The 23,300-nt window shown below is 43.0% G+C and overlaps 1 pseudogene; it reads left to right on the top strand.

Annotated features, from left to right (window-relative positions):
- The window catches only part of LOC132437152 (coiled-coil domain-containing protein 162-like), a 47,741-nt pseudogene extending 31,057 nt beyond the window's left edge, over nucleotides 1-16,684 (top strand).
- Nucleotides 16,685-23,300: the final 6,616 nt, after the last annotated feature.

Here is a 23,300-nt window from a genome sequence, read left to right as displayed (position 1 = left end):
ACCATCCAAAACAGGAGAGCACAGTGCCCTGGGCCAGGCCAAACCCCAGTGTAAGTGTAGGTAGCAACAGCCGCCTCCTGGAAGCTCACTGGGCAGATTCAGAATCTGAATCGGCTTTCAGAGATTTTACAACCTTCAAAATGCCCATCAGCCTTTCTCTCACATCTGGTGTCAGGGAGCTGCTGACCTGTCAGTAAAGATCCAGGCAGAAGAGGAGTGAGGGGGTTCCCATGTGCCCACAGCACTGTGGAAGCCTGTCACTGTCTTATGATGTCTGAGCAGCTGTAAGATGGAGACCCATGCCTAAAATGGGCTATTGTGGAGCCTGGTCCCCCTGCCCTACAAGTGAGAATTTCAGTACAAACCTACCACCCCCAAGTCCATGGCTTCCCCCAGACCTGCCCCCTTCTCTGCTATTAGATGTTCCTCAGAGCCAGCCCCATTTGGGTCCTTCCCTTACTCCCTTCCCCCAAAGGATTCCAGAATGGTCCCTGGAGTTGGTCCATTGAGAGGAGTTTCCACTGATGCTCTGCCTTGGTCTGGTTATTCCAGAGAGGAATGGACCTTTCTCCTTACTGTGAAGTGTCCACAAAACACAAATGCTTACAAATATTAAGGTATCCAAACCAACATGCATTGGGCCTGGTGCTGCAGGAGAGAGGTGAGCAGACAGTGAAGTCTAGAATTTACTAAGCCATCTTTCGGGTGTCAAATGGTTGGAAAATGTCTTAGGTTCTTTTTAGTTTCTGCCAGATTCCTAGACAAAAAGGAAATTCTCCACTTCTCTCAGGCTCAGTGAGTTCCACAAGCCCCTGAAGGTAGGGGAATCGCTGTTTTACCCCAGGGTCCCAAGAAGATGGTGAAGCTTTTGCTGTGTGGCCAGTAGCCAGGCTTCCTGCTGTGGCTCCCCGGCACTAACCTCCTGTTTCCTCTCCCGGGAAGTGGTTTAGAGGTGAAAGGATATCCCACAGTCACCCCTCACCCAAGGATGCTGGGTCTCCAAGTTGTACTTACTGATGAGCGAGCTATTTCACCATAAGCTGTTAGCCATAGACATTCGGAACGGGCTGTTTCACAATGAGATTTCTGTTGGAGCCTAAAGAGGAAGGCAGCCAGCTTGATTCCTTCCTCTAATTTATCTATTTTTATTTTATTTTATTTTATTTTTATTTATTTATTATTATTTTTTTTGCAGTACGCGGGCTTCTCATTGTTGTGGCCTCTCCCGTTGCGGAGCACAGGTTCCAGATGCGCAGGCTCAGCGGCCATGGCTCACGGGCCCAGCCGCTCCGCGGCATGTGGGATCCTCCCGGACCGGGGCACGAACCCATGTCCCCTGCATCGGCAGGCAGACTCTCAACCACTGCACCACCAGGGAAGCCCTTAATTTATCTATTTTTAATGGAGTTCCTTGTTAGTGGCTCATGGACAATGTCTTACCTGGTCAGGTTCTGCTGGGTCAAACTGATAGCAAAAATCCCTAGGTTCAAATTCCCAAGTAACCCTTTGTGTATGGGGCAGTGGGGGGGGGCGGTGGCTGGGGAGTGGTTTGGTTTTCCGCCTGTGACCTCCCATTCTTCTACCTGCTCAGCTTGTCTCGGCCTCTGACAACCACAGGCTCTGAGATGTGCGGGTGATGAAGCCCTGCGGGTTGAAGACAACACTAAAGGGGCCGCTAGTGAGGCTTCCAGACAATACCCGATGGAGTAATTGTCTGGGTGGATGTTGTTTTCATGTGATATTATTTCTGAAAGTTGGGTTTTAGGGGGCAAAGTAACTCTTCCTCAGCTGACCTTCCTGAACTTGAGCCTGCAATTTGCAGAAGCTGGATGAGAATCAGCTTAATTTGATCCAGAAAGTGTGTGAGCTCATCGGTGAAGTAAGAACAGAAGGGACTGACAATACGAAAGAAAGGCCTAAAGAAGAAATGGGGCTCCACCAGACCTGACGAAGAAATGAAAGAAAATCCAGCCATAGTATGTGATCTCATTTTGAGTGGGGTATCAGCATTTCATCCTAGCGTCTGACCCCACTGCTCACTCTGTTTGCATTCCTGTCCTGTTTCCCTGAGAAATCCTTGTGTCAGGCATTTGAAAAGGGCACTGGGTCTCACTGCACAATTGTCTCATCTTCTGGAAGGCATGTTTCTGATGTCAGGATTCATGTCCTTCCTGAGAAAAGTGCTGGGGGCAGCCTTTTCTGAAAGGCTTTTCTAAGCAGGAGCAGCTGCTGGCCTTGGAGCAGGACAACTGCAGCCTGGCCGCCCTGGTGTGCAAAATGAGAAGCCTGGGCCACTGGAGGCTGGCAGTGCAGCAGGCGCACTTCTGGGGCCAGCTGAGCAGGGCTGAGAAGGTGAGAGCGCTGGGGGAGGGAGGCCCGGCCCAGCAGGGGGAGGGGGTGGCACTGGCCTCCTTGGCTGCAGCTGCTGTGCTGGTGTCAGGTAGCAAGTTTTCCTGGGAACGGGCAAGAGCAGAGCCTGGGGAGAAATAGGAAAGAGCCAGAAGCAAATGGCAAAGAAGCAAATGAGAGAACAGATCAGAGTTTAGCACAAGGGAAGGGAAAAGATGGAGCGGGCAAGCTTTGTCAAAACACTGCAAATCCTTGAGTTTCAAGCATGATGATCTGAGGAAAATGAAGGAACAATAAGTGGAAAATCTGCTTTAAGGAAAATTGAAACCAGAGCACATATCAATAGTGGTTTGGAAACTTTTACTTACTGTTTCTGAAAGTCTTTATTTACTCTGATCTGTCACACTGTTCTTAACTGAAATCAAGGAAGCAGTGGCCAGCAGGAGCTGTGTTCTACCAGAAATTTTAAAGAACGATGGATGATGAAGTGGTTTAGAGACTCCTTGGGAAGCTGAAAATACGGAAAGGAAACTTATATCCTACCTTACTGTGTTTGGGATGTTCACAGGAAGCTATGCAAAGTAAAAAAGAGTGTTTGAACATCAAACTAATGGCAGAACAAGAAGTGCTTTTATTTTGTCAACAGCTATTGGCTCTAAGGCAGGCCCTGGCCAGGGCTCAGGCAGACAACGTGAGGATATGCAAGTAGCAGGAGAGCCAGGTGTCTGAGCTCAGAACCCCTCTTCCTCCCTCTCTTTGAACACGCTCTGGCGACCATACGTGGCACTCCGTTGCCTGTAGCAGTCACCAGAGGAACACAGTGTGAAGCCAAGCAGACGGCACTACTGGTGAAAGATGGCCTGGACCCTGGCTTCCCTTCTGCCTTCTTTCCAGCCCAGAAACCGGGGCAGTGGCCAAAAGCCTTTTGTTCTTATTCATATTTGGCTAAAATAGTGAAATATAGCTCATAACTAAGATTGTTCTGTGTGTTTCTCTGAGGATCTTTTTTACCCAGAGGGTATCTTGGGGTCTGGGTCTCTGCCTCTAACACATTCCTTTCACGCTCCAAGCATGTTTTCCATGAGTGTGGCCCTGCCATCAGCGTTATGCCCCAAGCAGAGAGTCTTGGTTTCCTTTCCTGATGACCCACACTAAGTCTTAATTTCAGAAGTTACTGATGCTCTATAGGGCCTGGCACCAAAATAAAGGCTTTTTAAGTCTAAGCTCTTAATAACTGTGCCAACCCTCTGAGCATGAATGAAACAGAGACCCTACGTTTAGAGAGAGAACAGCTGAGTTCAAATAACAGCCGAGGAAAGCTGGGCATATTTTAAAACATAAAATATAATTTGTTCCTTTTGGACCCTAATTCTTCCATTATTGTGTGCCAGTGAGTCATGATGTGTAATTATATAAAGTCACCCTACAAATATTAATCATCATTATTAATATTATAATTAAGGATCGACCTTCTAGTGACTGTTGATTAGAAAAATTTCAGAACAGAACCAATTATTACTACTCTTTTCCTTTTCCAACCATCTAGTATCTGGCTTCCTCAGGGCTATTTTGGAAGTCGAAACAGAGACAAGATTAGCACCTCCCTTCCCCACTCACTGTACGTATTGCATCACCCTGTGTCTCCAGGTTCAGCCCTTCCATTGCTATTGCGTGATAAAGGCGGAGTGACAGGGAAAATGCAAGTTGTGGTAGATATGACTATTTGGTCTTGCTACTGGCTGGCACAGGACAGGATAGAGCAGCTGGGCTGTGGTACCCTGAGCCCAGGAATACTTCACACAGTTCTGCCCCTGGGCGCTAATGGAGGGGACAGTTGTGTTGGCCAACCTCTCATCCCCTGCCCTCTGCTGAGAAGAAAGACTCTGTGCCTTTATTTCCTTTGGCCTTTTCCTGCCATAGGCTGAATTGCTGAAAGAATTAGAACACAGAGTGACCCAGGAAGCTCGCCACCGGCAGCAGGTGGATTTAATGAAAACCTCTAGCATGGAGAAGCTTTTGGAGGATGTGGAGCAAAAAGAACAGCACCTGCAGCTCCTTACTGAAGAGTCCAAGATGACTTCTAAACTGGGCCAGCTCCAGCAGAAGAAAATTCAGAGAGAACTCTGACAGGTAACTCCAGTGAGAGGTAGTAAATCAGGGTGTACCAGCCACAGCTGTTTGATTCTTCCCCTGTCTTTTCCGTGCCTCTCATGCCTCCAGAGCGGTGTTCCTCACCTTTGGCACTCCCAGGAACAGCAGGGAAATGGAAATATCTATACCTGGGTGATGGTTCAGGCTGCTTGTGACAAAAGATGATGGCTTGACTGCCACGAGGCCCAGAATCTTGACGTCTTTGTAAGCCACTTGAAAAACATATTTCTACCTGGCTCTAATCTTTGAACTAGGAGGGATCTTTTGGAAAATCTCGATGAATAATCTGGAAAAGCAGCAAATATTATGGAAGCTATTATAAGGGAATTTTATTCATGGTGTTTCTGGAACTACAGAAATAAAAAAGGAAAGGCAAAGTGGTTTCCAGACCCAATATGTTATTCTTAAATATACCCCACAGTTGGGGCTTCCCTGGTGGCACAGTGGTTGGGAGTCTGCCTGCCGATGTAGGGGACACGGGTTCGTGCCCCGGTCCGGGAAGATCCCACATCCCACGGAGCGGCTGGGCGCGTAAGCCATGGCCGCTGAGCCTGCGCGTCCGGAGGCTGTGCTCCGCAACGGGAGAGGCCACAACAGTGAGAGGCCCACGTACCGCAAAAAAAAAAAAAAAAACAAAAAACCCCACAGCAAAAAAAAAAGGGAGGAAATAATATAGTGTACATGCGGACTAATGCAAGTCCCAACAAAGGAGACCACAGAATGAAATTCAACACAAAGGGAAAAAACAAAAAACAAAAAAAACTGAGCACCTTCTGGGGTAGGTACTTCACACATATTCATTGAATGAATAAGTCAGTTAATTCACCAGAGATATTAGGAAACAGAAATCAGAAGTTTAAATGATTGCAAGTGTTTCAAGTGCTCAAGGAGATCAGTAAGGAGAATTTTACAAAAATAAATGACCAAAAAAAAGGATAAAAAATGTATCCTCTCACAGTTCAGGAGGCCAGAGTCTGAAATCAAGGTGTGGGTCCCTACAGGAGACTCTGGCAGGACCTGTTCCATGGCTCTCCTAGCTGCTGGGGGCTGCCTGCCATCCCCCGCGTCCCTCCGCGTGCAGCTACAGCTCTTCAGTCCTGGCCCCCTTCCCTGTCTCTCTCTCTCTCCCTGTGTTTATACTTGCTTCACTTTTTGTAAGGTCATCAACATTGGATTTAGGGCCCACCCTTTAATCCAGTATGACTTCATCTTAACTTAATCACATCTACAAAGACTCTATTTTCCAAATAAAGTCACATTTTGAGGTTCCAGGTTGACACTTTGTGGGGGACACTATTCAACCCATTACACTATTACTTTTTTTATAATTAAAAACAATTAGGAGATGATAAAAATAAATTAAAAAAGAAAAAAATGCCTGTGATCTATGCAGATAAGGCACGCTTTGGACCTAGCGACTCTCTGGCCAGGGGACTCTGGGTAAGGGTTGCAAGGGGAGAGCAAACACAAAGTTAGCCTCTGGTTGTGGGCCCTGTGTCAGGCCTGGAGACAGTGCTCAGAGCATTCCCTGCACATGATGAGTTGAACTCAGCATAGAGATCTGGAAGAGAGATCACATCTTTGCTTGAAGCCATCCCGGGGCTCCCACAGGTTCTTGGGGTAGATGCATGGCTTGGCCTACAAGGTGAACTGGTTCCTCCCCCCTCCCCACTTCCCCTCTAATAAAATAAACATAAAAGATATGACTTTTGTGAGTAAACTTCTGGCTATTATAAGGTAATAAAGGGTTCCAAGGGCTGCCTCTGTCCCTCTCTGATTAAGTTCTTGGCCTTCCTGGAGCTCCTGATTTTCAGAAGGCTGAGTTCAGCCTGACCAGGATTTCACAAAGACTTGTATTCCTGGGGTAGCCTGGGACCCACACTCTCCATAGTAATACCCCAACCCACCCCTCACAGTGAACTGACAAAAGTGTGCACCAAGAAGCATCTCTGCTTCCCAAGCACTTTTCCCTTCAGATGAGAAGCCGGCTTGCCCACGAGCGTAGCATGGAGCTGGATGCTTTCCAGTGGATGGAAGAGCTACAAAGTCAGCTTAGTGACACTGAGAGATCCTCTGCCCAGAGGAGCTCACCAGGCGGTAAGGATACCCTTTCTCTCTCTAAGCTCTCAGGGTCCAGGGTTGGGATTGAAGGAGGGCCCCAGGGACTAACGATAACAAACCAGTGGTTATTGAGTGGGTGCTCCATGTTTATTGAATGAATGAATAAACCTTCATCCTCGGTTGCAGTCAGAACTTTCTACTTCAGTTCACCTTGGAGTACTGATAGGCTCTACTAAAAAGTTTCAATCATAAAAACTGGTTCCAGTTGAAATATGTCAACTAAAGAACATTGTGTAGTTCACTAGATTTTGAAGCATCTTAACACCTTGGTCCTATAGAGGAGTAGAGTTTGCCACCCTAATATGTCTCTTTGGCATATTGTTTTAAGCTGGTTGTCTCTGAGAAAAAGCAGACATCGGAAAGAAGTTGCCCTTTTGTAAAAACTGTTTACAGTTGTAAGGGTGTCTCCCTCTTCAGTACGAGGAAGAGGAGGATGACCAAATCTCTAGAAATTTATCTATGGAAAAGACAAATCTGTGTAACAGTCTAACCCTTGTTTATTGTGCTTTTCCTGGTAACCTCCCATAGCTGACTTTCCCCCATCCTCATCATCCTCTTCTGTCTTTAGCTGAGGATGGTATTTAAGTTGAGAGCTTCGGTAACGTTGGCAAGTAACTCAGTTTTCCTCAGTCTCTCCCATGTATACATGTTATTAAACTTTTGTCTGCTTTTCTCGTGTTAATCCACCTCATGTCAATTCAATTCTTAGACCAGCCAGAAGAACCTAGAAGGTAGAGGAAAATTTCTTCCTCCCCGATAGGATATTAATGACCACATTTCTCAGATGTTATTCAGAAAGTACATCATGATTCTTGGGTCCTAGGGGCTTGAGGAGTATTATGGAAATGGCAATCAAAACAGCACTCCGGACAGTGCAGCCAGCAAATAGCAAAGAGGCCAGGCTCCGGGATGTCTCTAAACTAACTTCTTCCCCTATAAGATGAGGACTAAATAAATTCCAGGTTCTCTTCTAGATCTATCAAAAATATTACCCAATCAGTAGCCACGATCAGCCTATTGTTAAGGTCAGCCAAGCTCCTCCTTTCTGTTCCATAGCATAGCTGGTGGGTGAGGGTATGGACTTTGGGGTAAGACAGCCAAGGTTCAAATCCTTCCTCTGTCACTGCTAGCTGTGTGACCTTGGACAGGTTAATTCACCTCTCTGAAAAATACCCACCTCAAAGGTGTATTCTGAGGACTCAGTGAAACAATGTGTGTCTGCCACAGAGTGTAGTAGCACTAGGTCATTGAGCAAATGTTGGTTATTACACTTGCATATATGTGTGTCCTCCTTTATGTGTTTCCTTTTGGCTACTTATAGTGTGAATGATGTGAGAAAACATAGCCTGTCAGAGGCAGAAAGATTCTTTTCAAAGGTCAAGATAGTTTGGGTTTTCTAAGAACAAGGCTGGGCTTGTTGGTAAAGCCCCAGGGTGCTCCTGCCTGCCGATGCCTGCTGCCTGGGCCCTGACCGTGGGGCTGGCGTCCCCCACCCCAGCCCAGGTCCAGAGAGGAAGCAAATCAAGAGCGCCCAAGGGCCCTATTTTGACCACCCACCCTGAGTGGTTCTGTCCTTGCACTCTCCTCTCCACTCTCGCTGGGGTTTTTTGTTTCTCCCTTTCCCCTCTGCCTCCAGCCCAGCCAAGCATCTTTTAAATTCCTTTCTGAGTTAACATGTCCTCTCAAACTGCCATCTGTGTCCTCTAAGACCTGCACATTTACAAAGAAGGACCAGAGTGGGGCAGGAGGCAGGTGGGGGGAACCCTAATTCCCAGGATTGGGGACACGGCAGGAGTAAAAGAGAAGCCTCTCTTTCAAGAAGCAGAGGTAGAAGTTACTCCCAAGTCTCAGCCCCTATCTGTCTCCTGCAGCAACGGGAGGGGGTTTGCTTAGGACTTTCTACATGTTGTCTACTGAAGAAAAATGCACAACCTAAAAGCTGCAAATTAAGTTTTACTTGGGGAGCTTACTAAGGACTGTAGCCCAGGAGACAGCCTCTCAGATAGCTCTGAGGAACTGCTCTGAAGAGGTAGAGAAGGATCCAGGATATAGAGGAGTTTTGCTGAAAAACAAACCATGTGGTTGAACATCATAAGATTACTGCTAATCACAAAAAAAACAAGTTAATGATTTTAGTGCTTTTCTATGTATGGGAAGATGCAAGAGTCTGGGCTCATTGAAATTATTCCCTAGGTATGCATCTTAACCATCTAGGGCCAGCTTCCAGAGCACAGAATGTTTCCTGTTTTTCTCCATCCTAAATTCCCCTCAGGGCACACTGAGGGGAGCAGAACTGCAGTAGCTGATGGCTTGATGGCAGGCAACATTCTTCATTTACTGGAATGGCAGGCAACATTCCCTTTCCAGAGTGTAGATTCATCAGAGGTCATACCTGTCTAAATTTAGTACCAAGCACTAGAGGACAGCCAGATATTACCTATACTATTGGTGCTAAAAGGTAAAAGTCAGCCATTACCACTCCTTTCTCAGATGTCTAGCCAGAAGCGTGAGGTGACCCAGGTCTCTCTCCTTTCTGTAGAGGTGGTCACAGCAGCCTCCCTGCTTCCCAGCAGAAGCAGAATTAAGGGGCAAGTTCTCTTTACTTAGCATTAACATGGATTCCCCTTAGGATCTTGTAACTCCTGAGAAATTACAATTTGTTCTAGTACAGTTACTCTCAAAATGCTTAAGGAAAAAAATGGAATCAATTGGCTTACAAAACTGAAATGTTCAGAGATAGATTGGCTTAAGCTGGCTTGATCAAGGCTTGTTTTTATTTTTTGAATTTTTATTGATTTACAATGTTGTGTTAGTTTCTGGTGTACAGCAAATTGATTCAGATATATACATATATACATATGTGTATATATATATTCTTTTTCATATTCTTTTGCCTTAGTTTATTACAAGATATTGAATATAGTTCCCTGTGTTATACAGTAGGACTTCTTTGTTTATCTATTTTATATACAGTAGTTAGTATCTACTAATCTCAAACTCCTAATTTACCTCTCCCCCCCCACCTTTCCCCTTTGGCAAGCAGAAATTTGTTTTCTACGTCTGTGGGTCTATTTCTGGTTTGTAAAGAAGTTCATTTGTATCATATTTTAGATTCCATATATAAGTGATATCATATTTGTCTTTGACTTACTTAGTATGATAATCTCTAGGTCCATCCACGTTGCTGCAAATGGCTATACTTCATCCTTTTTTAATAGCTGAGTAGTATTTCATTGTGTGTGTGTGTGTGTGTGTGTGCGTGTGTATCTCACGTCTTCTTTATCCATTCATCTGTTGATGGACACTTAGGTTGCTTCCACGTCTTCTCTATTGTAAATAGTGCTGCTATGAACGTTGGGGTGCATGTGTCTTTTCGAATTATAGTTTTCTCTGGATATATGCCCAGGAGTGGGATTGCTGGATCATATGGCAACTATTTTTTAGCTTTTTAAGGATCTTCCATACTGTTTTCTATACTGGCTATACCAATTTACATTCCCACCAACAGTGTAGGAGGGCTCCCTTTTCTCCACACGCTCTCCAGCATTTATTATTTGTAGACTTTTTGATGGTGGCCATTCTGACTGGTATGAGGTGATACCTCGTAGTTTTGATTTGCATTTTTCTAATAATTAGCCATGTTGAGTATCTTTTCATGTGCCTGCTGGCCATCTGTACGTCTTCTTTGGAGAAATGTCTATTTAAGTCTTCTGCCCATTTTTTGATTGGGTTGGGTTATTTTTGTTTGTTTGTTTGTTTTTTGTTTTGTTTGCGGTACACGGGCCTCTCACTGTTGTGGCCTCTCCCGTTGCGGAGCACAGCCTCCAGACGCGCAGGCTCAGCGGCCATGGCTCACGGGCCCAGCCGTTCCGCGGCATGTGGGATCTTCCCTGACCGGGGCACGAACCCGCGTCCCCTGCATCGGCAGGCGGACTCTCAACCACTGCGCCACCAGGGAAGCCCTGGGTTGTTTTTTTGTTATTGAGTTGTATGAGCTGTTTGTACATTTTGGAAATTAAGCCCTTGTCAATCGCATCGTTTGCAAATATTTTCTTCCAGTCCGTAGGTTGTCTTTTTGTTTTGTTTATGGTTTCCTTTGCTGTGCAAAAGCTTAAAGTTTGATTAGGTCCCATTTGTTTATTTTTGCTTTTATTTCTATTGCCTTGGGAGTCTGACCTAAGAAAACATTGCTACAATTTATGTCAGAGAATGTTCGGCTATGTTCTCTTCTAGGAGTTTTATGTTGTCATGTCTTATATTTAAGTCTTTAAGCCATTTTGAGTTTATTTTTGTGTATGGTGTAAGGGAGTGTTCTAATAACTTCATTGAGTTACATGTAGCTGCCCAGCTCTCCCACCACTTGCTGAAAAGACTGTCTTTTCTCCATTGTATATTCTTGCCTCCTTTGTCAAAGATTAATTGATCATAGATGTGTGGGTTTATTTCTGGGCTCTCTATTCCATTCCATTGATCCATATGGGTGCAATCAAGGTTTGAACTATTTCTTGAGGACTGATTTCTCTCTGCATCTCTGGGCCCTGAGCAGTCTGAGAGCAGACAGGAAGTAGAGCCCCTTGGGAAGCAAGATGGCTGCCACCCCTGTAGCTTCCATCCTCTGTTCAAGCTCACATGGCAGGAGTGGGGTGTGGAGAAGGGACAGTTAAAAGCAATCGAGCTCTGACTAGGCTGACTCAGGTCATGTGACCAATTTTGAACAAATCACTGAAGCCAGAGACTGAGATGCCTGGTAGGCTTAGGCCCAGCTCACATGTTCTCCCCTGGAGCCAAGGGTAGGGTCAGCTCACTCTCGCCTCCTCTTCACAGCAGCTGTTTTATTTTATTTCATTTATTTTTAATTGAAGTATAGTTGATTTACAGTATCATATTAGATTCAGGTGTACAACATAGTGATTCAATGTGTTTATAGATTATATTCTATTTAAAGTTATTATAATGCAGCAACTATTTTAAATCTTCCTGGTCTCTTCAGACTTTCAGACACTGTCCTCCTCCCCTATCAGATGGGAACTCCCTCTACTTCTTGTCCCCAGCCTACCTACATCTATACTCAGCTGCTTCTCCTTCCCTCCTGTTAAAATGGAAAAGGTGCCCCCTTTCTTCCTTGGGACAGTTGCTGTTAACAGCATCCCATGGGCTTCTGTCTTCTCAGGGGTCTTGAGCTAATCTTTGTCTGCTTCCTCTCTACACACTCATGTTTCCCACACATCTATCCTTCTGATCTAATAACCAACAATGACTTGTTGAGCATGTATGTGCCATCATCATAAAATCCACCATAAAATAAAATTAACATCTAACCAGTTGAGCCAGAAATCTGAGAGCTATTCTTCCTCACCCTGTAAATCTAATTAATTACCAAGTTCTATTAATGTGAGTATCTCAGTCTGTCCACTTCTACCCACAAGTCCAAGTAACCCATCATCTCTTTCTCTTTCACTTGGTCATGGACCCTCAGGCAAAAGACTCCATCCAGGTTTTGACATCTTCACTCAGAACTGATGAAGCTGGATCAGAGGCCCATTTTAAGCTCTAAAATTTTATGAATTAAATCTAGGCCTGTACATTGTAACCAGAGATACAATTTAACATTTTTCACATTATAGGCCTTATATCCCTGGCTCACTACTCCCTAAGTTCTGCTTCCACATCATCCAGATACAGCCAGTAACACCTTTTAAAGACTCATCTCATGGGCAGTAAAATAACAAGAAGGATTCAAAGGCCAAAGACTGTAAGTAATGATAAATTTGATTATGTATATGAAACAATGAAAAATGTAAATATGAAATTATGGATTTAGGGTCACTTCAAACTTACATTAAAAAATTGTGTATCGGGGCTTCCCTGGTGGCGCAGTGGTTGAGAGTCCGCCTGCCGATGCAGGGAACACGGGTTTGTGCCCCGGTCCAGGAAGATCCCACATGCCGCGGAGCGGCTGGGCCTGTGAGCCATGGCCACTGAGCCTGAGCGTCCAGAGCCTGTGCTCTGCAACGGGAGAGGCCACAACAGTGAGAGGCCCACGTACCAGAAAAAAAAAAAAAAAAAAAAATTGTGTATCAGGACCTTATCTCAGTGGTTGGGTGTTAGAAAATAAAATTCTGGATTTCTCACAAAGGGAATTTGTCCATGAATTGTTGCTGAATCAGTGTGTTTATGTGGGAAGGAGGGTCTAGGGCTTCCTACTCTGCCATCTTGATGACATCACTCCTCAGTAATAAAATTCTGATGTTGAAACAATTAAGTCCAAAAGCTCTCACTCAATTACAGTTCAGTAAATGGGTATGAAAGTCAGTACCAACACCTTGCCGTGTTCTGTCTCTGAATTTTTTTTTTTGATTATCTACAATAATTAACTAGCAGCATCAGAGCCTTTATCTGAGTTCCTTGGCAGAGCAGAAATAAAGAATTTCAGAAGTCATCTTAAAACACGTGAGAAATCTACCCTCCAAAGAAATTCTTGGAATGCAGATTAGTTTGAAGTATAGCATATATTTGAAGATTTTTTTTTTAATATTTCAGCTCTTAGCTTATGTAAAACACTATTTGCATCCTCTTCCACTGCCTTCTCTGAGTGTAATAAGTATTACACTCTTTGCTGCACTGTTTTTCAGAATCCCCTCCAGAGGTTTTTATATCTAGTCAACACATTTAACAGTTCCTCCCCTCTTACCTTGAGAAAAATTAAGAGGAAAAAAATATAATCATTCTGTCAGAGAAAATATGCCATCCTAAGGCCTCTTTTGAAACTGATGGTCTAGTTAGTGGACCAAAAGTTTGTTGCAGTATTTTTAGACACAGTTAAGGGGAGACACACAGAGAGGGAAGAAGCAGGTCAGGAACATACCCAATTGAGATCCTTGACCAAGTAGGGCCACATTATCAATACCCACCTTTTGCTTGGCCCACCAATCTCTGTGCAGTCATCTTTCAGCAAAAGGTGAATTCTACTATATGTCTATTTGTTTCTGCAAAGCCCTTTCCAAAAGGAAGCAACATTCTGTTGATTTGTATGGGACCACAAGGCTTTTAAGATTCACTCCATCCCCATTTCACTCCCCAAAGCAAATGTTCCTGCAGTGGGGCAGGTTGCTGATCACAACTCTTATGGTTGCGAAAGCTGCTAAGTAGCTAACTACATTAGTGGACATCCACTAGGTTTTAGAGATTTAGAAGGGTGATGGTCTAAGACTAATTGTTGGCCACATTACCCTACTAAATAAACTCTAATAAATAAGGAAGTGTCTTGTGGGCCCATTGGCTTGCGTACAGTATAGAGACCCCGAGCAAAAAGGCTGAGGTCCAGGAAAGCCACAAAATTAGTTGGGGCCTCTTCAAATCTATCTAAGGTCTGACTTCTGAAATAAGGCCTATGAAACAAGTGAGATAAATACAGATTGAGAGGAGTTTATACATGGCTGAGATATAAGAACACCAATGATTTTCTTTTAAAAAGTAGCACTGCACCAACACAAATGATAAAACATTAAAGAATTTATTGATTACTCCAAATATGGGATATCTTTCCTTCCTTAGCTGGAAATGGCTTTCCATTGATGGATTCATTCCTGACCAGTTCCCTTTATAACAAGAGGCAAAATATGTACAAGAAGGCACACTAAATGGCCTAACCCAGACTGAACCAATGACCTTGGTCTTATTAATAACAGTGACTTGTAATGATGCTGTAACAAGAATTATTCACCATCTTTTTAAAAGGCTCCAGTATCTACTTAATATTTATATTGCAGGTACCTATTAAACACAAAAAAAGAATTGACCATGTCTTCCTACCCAATGTGGCAGAAAATGTTCAACTTTCAGGTTTTCAAGTTAAAATGGCTCCATCCAGAATCCCATTCAGACCTGACTGGTAATCATATATCCTTTTTCCAAGTTTTATTTCTATGAGCATTTGAATGAATAAAAATGATTCTAAATTCCATTAAGCCTTTTATCTAAATTTTACTATCTGTATTGTGAAGATAGCATGGAAGAACTGAGATGAGTACATGTTGTTGTCCCAGATGAAGTAGGGTTTGGCCCTGAATTTTAAAACATAAGAGTTGATTTGCTTTTTGTTTTTGTTTTGCGGTATGTGGGCCTCTCACTGTTGTGGCCTCTCCTGTTGCGGACGCACCGGACTGGGGCAAGAACCCGTGTCCCCTGCATCAGCAGGCGGACTCTCAACCACTGCGCCACCAGGGAGGCCCTTGATTTGCATTTCTACAACCTAGGCCTTGCCTCTGGTCAATGAGCAACCTCGTAATATGGGTTCTAGAGTTACTGATTAGGTGAGAGAGCCAGGAGAGAGGGCATTGCTACCAGACAGTATTCACTAACAAGTGAAAAACCAGGACAGAGATTAATCCAAAGAAACTTCGAAGCACTTATTTCTATTTGTTTCACTTAAGAACACCATTCTCTATTAACAGTCTTTTTTTTCTTCCTATAAATGGCAAGACACTCTTCAGACTTTTGTAAAGTCCTAATCCAAGTCTTTTTGTTCAGACAGGAAAATTTATCTTGGGTAAAGGAATAAATAAATAGATGAATGGAACAGAAGAGACTAGAGAAACATATTTACATACATAAATTTATATATGATATATGTAGCTTTTCAAATTAAGGAAAAAGTTGGGTCTATTTGAATTAGATTAAATCATCACCTTACACTATACACAATGAATGCCAAATGGATTAAATATCTACATGCACACACACATGCACACGCACAGACATACAAACTTATTTCTGAAATAGGACATAAAAAACAAAAGGAAGATTGATGACTTTGACATCAAAATTAAAAATTCAACATGATATGACCAGGTATGATACCACTTAACGATTTATGACCTCTCAGCTCCAAATTCATCCTTCACTGTCTTCCATGAAATAATGAATCTGGACCCTGTAAACGTTTCTTCTTTGTCACCTGGCAAGATGTTAAGCTTTGTCAGGATAGGGTGCTGGAGGGACCCTGGAGAAGGAAGAAGGGTTTCTCTTCCAGGTTCTGGGGTCCTCCTCTAGGCAGGCTCCTGCAGTATGCATGGCTTCTGCAGCACCAGGTTCCTGTAGCACACGCAGCTTCTGCAATGCCCAACTCCAGTGGTGCATGCAGTTCCCTGGTGGAGTGCCACTGGCATGGCTCCTCCTGTGAAGGAGCTTCTCCTGCCCCAGCACCCCTTTGGATGCTTCACAGCCTCAGTGAACTTCTCTGCCATTCAGCCTTGGCCACACCCTCTCCCATGAGGTCTGGATGTCAGCCCAGGAGGGTAGTGGTGGCTCCCTGTATCTGATATTCCTATATCCTTTAGAGCTCTCTTTATTGCTTACCAGCCAATCCTCCCATTACTTCAATCCCTTGTTAAATAATTCTTTATATTAAACTTTCCCCGTTTGATTTCCATGTGATTTCTGTCACCTAAATGGCCCATGACCAATATAGAACTGATACCAGTAACGGAGTGGTCCTAGGAGACAGACCCACAAAGATGGAGTTTGGGGATTTGTTTGGTTACATCCTTGGGCTTGAACACAATGCCAAGCTCCTTGCTAAGGGGAAATGGAAGGCTGTGTGTAATCCTTTGCATGCAGTGGAATGACAATTAACCGAGCTACCACCTCTCGTAGACTGTGATGAAGTACCTGCTGAAGCACTACCTTGGGAACCTAAAGTGCTCCTACATTGACTCTCATGGCAGTAATGATGACCATAAGGACTGTGGTGTGGGATGGAGTTTTTTTTAATGCACTTCAGCACTTAGGGAAGAAAATGACAAGCTCAGGTCCTTTGATTCCCAGCTCAAATCATGGCCCTGAGAACCAGAAAGCTTTGATAGTAGCCTTTTAAAATCTCTTATTTCTTGTAGTTAGGAGGATAATACTGCTAAAAGTCAAGCACAAATTTTAATTGTGCAAAATGCTAAATTACCAAGATAGATGAATTTACAATCTTGTTGTTTCTCACTGCTGTTGAAACGGGCTCTCTCATTTCAGTGGTGATGATGCACTTCCACAGTAGCAGAAGCCAACTGCCAAGACAAGGTGGGACATCTATCATAAAGGGCAGCAGGGACATGTGAGTAGTCAAAATGCCTTGGCACACAGAGATGTTTGGTGGTTGATGCACCTCCATGAATGAAATCCTATGGGCAGCCAACTATTGATAGAATATTGCTTGATCTACACAGGAGAAACTCTGGTAGCCAAAACCTGACTTGAATAGGCACAATGAAGAGTTACAGCCTCTCATCCAGATTCCAGACCTAAGTCAATTCACAGACCAGGGCCCCTTAACTACAGGAGGATAGATCCCCTTGAAGGTACATACCATAAATCTTCCTCCATTTTCCTAGGTATCTATAATTATTTGCTAGAGTGACTGTTCATGAGAGGAAAAAAAAAAAATCTAGACCATTTGGCATTTACTAGGTACTACCTCTAAATTAATTCTACCTCTAAATTAATTCTAATTCCTGGGAGCCCAAAACACCACTATGGCTCACCAGTCAAAATGAAGGCTTACAGTGAGGTGATAGCTTAGCTCAGGTCCAAATTACAGTAGACCCAGTTGGTCCAGTGTGGTTATTTCCCTACTTCCTGAATGTATATAATCGGAATAGACATAATTAGCAACTGAAAGGATTCCAATATTATTCTCTGACCCATTAGTTAAAGGCTCATTATGGTAGGAAGGGATAATGAAAAGCCCCTGGAACTTCCCCTTTCTATCAAGAAACTAGAAGCAATAACTCTGGGGAAATTGCAGAGATTAATGCCATCATCAAAGACTTGAAAGTGAGGGTGGTGATACCTTTAACATCACCACTTAACACACCACTTTGGCCTGTGCAGAAAACAGATGGATCTTAGAAAATGACTAGGGACTATCAGGTTCACACCTTAACCAAGTAGTGATTCCAACTGCAGCTGCTATCCCAGATGCAGTATCTTACTGGAGCAAATGAGTATGCCCTTGGCACTTGTTACGCTGTTATAATGCCTTTTGCTCCATATCAAATTGCAAGGAACACAAGAGGCAGTTTGCTTTTACCTGGAAGGGTCACAATATACCTTCAAATTCTTGCCTCAAGGCTTCATCAGTTCTCCTGCTCTGTCATGATATAGTTCCTAGAGACCTAGAGCATCATGATATTCCACAAACATCACACTGATCCACTACATTGACAAAATTATGCTGACTGGATACGATGAGCAGGAAGTAGTAAGTACTTAGGTACCTTAGTAAGACTCGTAAGAACTAGAGGGTGAAAGATAAATCCTACAAAACGTAACTGCAACAGAGTTTCTGGGGGCTTAGAGCATGATGAACCCCCAAGATGAAAGCCATATTGCTTCATCTCACAGTATGTTACCATGAAAAAAGAGGTATGATGCTAAGTAGGCCTTTTTGGATTTTAAAGGCAAACATATACTATATTTGAGTGTGCTACTTCAACCAACCTAGAGAGTCACCCGTAAGACTACCAATTTTGAGTAGGAAATCACTCACGAAGGCCCTGTTGTGAATTTGAGGTAAAGTATAAGCTGCTCTGCCATTTAGGTCGTATGATCCAACAGAGCCAATGATACTAAGTGTCCAGGCATATAGGGACACAGCATGGAGCTTCTGTCAAGCACCAGTAGGAGAATCACAGGGCAGACCCCTAGGATTTTGGAGCAAATCTTTGCCCTCTTCTGAAGATAACTCTTCTCCTTTTGCACCTTGGTAGAGACTGAATGTCTAACCAAGGGAGATTAGGTGATCATATAGCCTGAGCTTCCCATCATGATTTGGGTGTTGTAGGACCCACTTAGTCATAAACTTGAGCATGCACAGCAGCAGTCAATGGAAATGGTATACAATAGACTTAGCTTGCTTGAGCTGGTCTGCAACATAAAGTGTCCTTGAACACGTGGCTCAGACTCAGTATCAACTCAATCCATACCTCTGACCTGAGGTGCTCTAACAACTAGCTGGCCAAAAAAGAAAAAACAATACAAAACAAAATCAAGCCTGCTTTATAGATAGGTCTGCATATTGTTGGTTCCACCCAAAAGTGGGCATCTGCAGCACCAGGGGTGGACCTGAAGGACAATGGTGAAATAAAATCCTCCCTGTGAGCAGAAGTCTGAGAGTACATCTGGTTGTCCACTATGTCTGAATGAGTGATGACCACAGCTACAGATCTATACTGATTCATGGGCTGATGGTTCGGTTATCCAAGGACTAGGAGGAAACAGGATTGAAAGTCTGGTGATAAGGAAGTCTGGGAACAGGTATGTGGATGGACCTGGGAATGGTCACACACTGTGAAGATATTTGTGTCCCATGTCAATGTCCAGTAAAGGTCATCCACAGCAGAGGAGGCTCTTATTAATCCAGTGGGCAAAAAATAATGTACTCCGTGGGTGTCAGTCAACCTCATTCCCCAGCTACCCTAGTGCTTGCTCACTGCGCCCATGAACAATATAGCATTGGTGGCAGGGCCAGAGGCTTTGAATGGGCTCAACAACATAGACGTCCCCTTCCTAAGGCTGGCATGCACTACTGACAAGTGCCTAATCTGTCAAGAGCTGAGGCCGATACTAAGGCCACAGTACTCCACCAATCCCATGGGTGATAGTCATCCACCTGGTGGCAGTTTGATTACATTGGACCCCTTCTATCATAGATGGGGCAGAGATTCAACTTCACTAAAATAGACATGGATTCTGGACATGGATTGCTTTCCTGTCCGTAATGCTTCTTTCAGCATTACCACCTGACCCATGTCATGTACTCACAGAATGCCTTACCCACCATCATGGCATTTCCTATAGCATTTCTTTTAACCAAGGAAACAATTTCACAATCAAGGAAATGCTGCAGTGAGCTCATGAAATTAACATACCCCAACACTCAGAAGTGGCTGGTCTAACTGAAAGGTGGAACAGCTCAGAGTATTCGTGTGTAACAGTTGGGAGACACCACCCTGCAAGGATGGAATTCTGTCTTAAAGGTAGCAGCTGGCTTGAGACGGAGTATATGGGTCCAAGATCAAGGGGTGGCACCTCTCATGAATATACTCTCATCCCAGCAACCTCAAACTGTGCTGGTTTGGAGGTCTTAGTTTCCAAGGGATGCTTCATCTAGGGACACAACAATGGGCCTAAATAGATCTAAGATGAGACTGCCGCTTGGCCAGGATTCTTTTGCCGCTAAACCAATAGGCAGAAAAAGGTCTTACTACACCGGCTGGAATGATCAATTCTGATTACCAAAGGGAGGTTGTATTGCTGGTACATAATTGAGGCAAGGGCTATATCTGGAACACAGGGGATTCTCTGGGTACCTGAGAAACAGAAAAGGTTAATGAAAAATGACAGTGACCCAAACAGGTAGGACAATTAGAGGATTCAGAACCTTTGGTAATGAATATTTGGGTCACTCCACCAGGTGAAGAACCCTGACCAACTGAGGTTCTGACAAAGGGCAAAAGAAATATCGAATATATAGTGGAAGTTCATTAATTTAGAAACAAGGGCTTTGAATCTACTCCTTGTTGCCTGCTCCATCAATTATTATGGTGAAAATGGAGCTGGGCCATATGAATACTTTTTTGCTAGGTGGCATGTTTTGTCAGTAGAAGGTACTGGAGGAATTTCTCTTCCTGGTTCTGGGTAGACTCTTAACAGTGCCCAGCTCTAGCAGCGCATATAGCTTAGCAGTACAGTGTCACCTTACCCTGCACCCCCTGTTGGATGACTTCACAGACTGCCACTGATGTAGTATCTCCTCATGGATAGCTTCCCTGGCACCATCGCCAAGGGATTTACAGCTGTCACAAGCTTCATCCCAAGAGCCATGGTTGTATCTTGATTTCTGGAATTCAGCCACAAGGAACACAGATAGTGGCTATTCCCGAGATTTGCTATTTTGTGTATTCTTTAGAGTTCTCTTTACTGCTTTGCAGATTTTTATTTCTTAAAATATTACAGATAATATGCCCCATCACTCCAATCTACTCCTATAGTTAATACTTTTCTGTCAAATCTTCCTGTTCATATTATGTGGCTTCTGTCTCCTGCTGAAACAGACACCAAAATCAAAGACTTGAAAATAATGATTGAAGAAAGTCCACTGACCATGGGTTAGCACCCAGCATATTTTAAGATTAAAAAAATCTACAAAATGTTAAGATGATAGAAAAACAGGCAATTCACAGAGGAAGTACAAATTAATTATAGTAACCAAATAAATCATTCTACTTACTGGAATATTAAAATTTAACTTTGCCAATATCAAGTGGTAAGGATACAGAAAACATTCTGATATCTGCTGGTGGGGACTGGAAGGCAATCTCAGTGTGTTAAAAATTTTAAAGTGGAAACCCTGTGACGTAGGTGTCCACTTCTCCATGTTTACTCTAGAGAAATATTCATACATAAACAAGGTGACAGGTACAAAGATATTCTTTAGAAAACAGTAAAAACTACAAATTACAAACAACCTAATTGTGCTTCAATAGGTAGATACTTACAATATTCACACTACATATACCAACAGAGAATTTAAGAATTTGGTATAGCTAATGAGTGGAAAAAAAGTTGCAGGATAATGTTAAAATAAAAATTCACATCATATATTTTTTTAAGGGTACATTTAGTTATGTGTATATAAATTGCTGAGGGGAAGAGTTTAACACCAAACCAATTCTAGTAATTACCTCTGGAAAGTGGAGGAGGGCAAGGAAGGGGAAGGGGCTAGGGATGGTCAAAGCAGACTTCACCTGTAATAGTTCAAGAAAAAAAAATGTATTTATTACTTAAATAATTAAAAATTAAGACTAAAGTCCTATCTCGAACTTTTTCTTCTGGCCAAGATGAAATAAGAGACTGGATATACCCTGAAACAAATGAAAAACTAGACAAAACACATTAAACAGTGGTTTTCAATACATTGGACTTTAGGCAAAGAAGGACAGTGATCCCTGAAGGAAAAAAAACCACCGACCCAGCTTACTGCCTTGAATTTCTAAGCCATGATGCAGGAAGGAAACAACCAGGCAGAGCTCAGTGGACTTCCTGAGTTGAGGAGATGGAGCTGAAAGTTAAGGGAGACGAAGGGAGATAGAGTTCCCAGGGCAGAGGACCAGGGAGGAGAAAACTACACAAAGTGGAACTCCAGAGATTTGCAGAGCGCACCCCTCCCCTCAAGTGTTCAGCAATGTACTGGTCAGCACATGTACATGAGGAAACTACCCAAGGCTGGGGAAAGGTTTAGAGGAAACAGTACCTGGAACGCACACAAGTCTAGGAATAGAGGCTGTTTCCACTAGCCCAGACCAGAAAGCCTCTTAATCCAGGAGGAACTACGTACAAAGAATTGGGGAACAATTAGCCCTAGAACAAATGCTCTGGTCTCACCTAACAAAGCTTAAAAGCAAGACCTGAAAGGATCCAACTGTTTCCAAGTTGGATCCAACTGTTTTCATAGTTTTCAACTATGTCCCAGAACAAAAATAACTGGCATCCAGCAAGTTAAAATTTATGTCTGGCATGCAATAAAAAATTAGCAAGCCTACAAAGAAGTAGGAAAATATGACCCATAATGAGGGGAAAAAAAAGTCAATGAACAGAAACTGACCCAGATGTTAAAAGCTGTTATATGTTCAAAAAGTAAAGATGGAACACACAGAAACGTGAAAAACACCCAAATTGAACTTTTAAAAGTGACGACACCTGAAATGAAAAACACACTGGGTAAGATTAAAAACAGATTAGACATAGCAGAAGTTAGTGAATTTGAAGATGGTAATAATCTGACATGAAACAGAGAAAGATTTTTTAAAAACCTAAACAGTGCATGGGTAAACTGTAAGTCACCTTCTAGCAGCCTCTGTGTAATTAGAGTCCCCAACACAGAGAATGGAAAGAACAGAAAAAGATACCTGACGAAATAGCTGAATGTTTTCCAAATGTGATGAAGAACCATAGATCCAAGAAACTCAACAAACCTCAACCACAAGAAACAAAGAAAACTACAGCATAGCACATCACAATCAAAATGCTCAAAATGGTGATAAGGAGAAAAATCTTTAAAGAGGAAAAAAAAAACATGTACTGAGGAACAAAAGATAAAGATGAGATTTCTCATAGGACACGATGCATGTGAGAAGATGATAGATCAACATCATTAAAGGGCTAAAAGCAAAAATGTCAACCTAGAATTCTATATCCAATGAAAACGTCTTTCAAAAACGAAAGCAGACACACAAAAACTGGAAGAATTCATCAACAATACCTGTACCATCAAAACTAGAAATGTTCAAGGTTAAAGGACATCCTTTAGGCAGAAGGTAGATAACACCAGCAACAGGTTATCTATACAAATTAAGGAAGAGCACAGGGATGGTAACTACATGGGGAAATACACAGGACTTTTCATTATCATAAAAAAAAAACCTATTGTGAACACCATTCTTATCAAAATAACAATTTGTCTCTAGCAATGTTTTGGGGAGCCTTCAATACACTCTTCTGGATTTTAAGGCTGATAGGTATTTATTCTCTCTTCTTAGTCCAAGTTCTGTGATTTAATATAGAATATAATGTTGCCCCAAACATGGGCCTAAAGAACCAGATTTCACATACCAGCATGTGGCTTTGTCCTA

The sequence above is a fragment of the Delphinus delphis genome, chromosome 14 (genome assembly GCF_949987515.2).
Source record: "Delphinus delphis chromosome 14, mDelDel1.2, whole genome shotgun sequence".
Classification (NCBI taxonomy): domain Eukaryota; kingdom Metazoa; phylum Chordata; class Mammalia; order Artiodactyla; family Delphinidae; genus Delphinus; species Delphinus delphis.
The sequence above is the reverse complement of the archived record's forward strand: the minus strand, read 5'-3'. Positions and strand labels throughout refer to the sequence as shown.